Below are 1,257 nucleotides of genomic sequence, written 5' to 3'. Positions count from 1 at the left end.
CTATAGTACAACCCTGATCATGAGAAAACATCAGACAAATCCAGCAGAGGGGCATTCTACAAAATACCTGACTAGCACTCCTCAAAGCTGTTAAGGTAATCAAAAATAAGGAAAGTCTGACAAACTCTGTGTGATCTCACTTATATGTGTAATCTAAAAAAAGTCTAACTCATAGAAATAAAGAGTAGAATGGTAGTTACCAGTGGATGGGTTGGGGTGGGGGGCGTGGATTTTTGTCAAAAGATAAAAAGTTTTAGTTAGACAGTAGGAAAAAGTTCTAGGGATCTATTACACAGTGTGGTGACTATAGTTAGTGATAATGTATTGTATATTTAAAAATTATAAAAAACAGTAGATATTAAATGTTTTCACCACAAAAAATGAGAAGTATGTGAGGTGATAGATGTATTAATTAGCTTGATTCAACCATTCTACAATGTCTGTGTGAGTGTAAATACATATATATGAATATATATCAAAACATCACGTTGTTCCCCGTTAATACATACAGTTATTATTTGTCAATTAAATTTTTTTAAAAGTTTGAGAAAAATGTCACAGTCAAGAGAGCCTTAAAGAAATATGATATCTAAATATAATGTGGTATCCTGGATGAAATCCTAAAAGAGAAAAATAATATTACATAAAAACTAAGGAAATCCAAATAAAGTCAACAATAATGTAATTAGTATTGGTTTATTGGCTGTGGAGAATGCACCATAGTAGTGTTAAAAATGGGGTGCAGAATAGAATATTCTTCCCAGGATCCGGCAAGATGGCAGAGGTGGAGCAGAAGAAGAATGTAATATTCTTGCAATGTTGTGTGTGTTTAAAACTACTCTAAAATTAAAAGTTTATTAAATGTCATTTTCTGAGACAATGATTTACTCTGTCACTGATGATGGAGTGCAATGGCACGATCATTGCTCACTGTAGCCTGGAACTCCTGTGCTCAAGTGATCCTCTCACCTTAGCCTCCCGAGTAGCTGGGACTACAGATTCATGTCACCACACCCAGCTAATTGTGTGTGTGTATATGTGTAGACAAGCTCTCACTATGTTGCTCAGACTGGTCTTGAACTTCTGGCCTCATGCCATCTTCCTGCCTCTGGCCTCTGAAATACTGGGATTACAGGTGTGAGCCATCATGCCCAGCCTAAATTTTTTTTTTCCCATTTATTTATTTTATTGCATTTTAGGTTTTGGGGTACATGTGAAGAACATGCAAAATTGTTGCATAGGAACACACGTGGCAGT

This window comes from Cebus imitator, unplaced genomic scaffold (genome assembly GCF_001604975.1).
Source record: "Cebus imitator isolate Cc_AM_T3 unplaced genomic scaffold, Cebus_imitator-1.0 Scaffold232, whole genome shotgun sequence".
NCBI classification, from domain to species: domain Eukaryota; kingdom Metazoa; phylum Chordata; class Mammalia; order Primates; family Cebidae; genus Cebus; species Cebus imitator.
The sequence above is the reverse complement of the archived record's forward strand: the minus strand, read 5'-3'. Positions refer to the sequence as shown.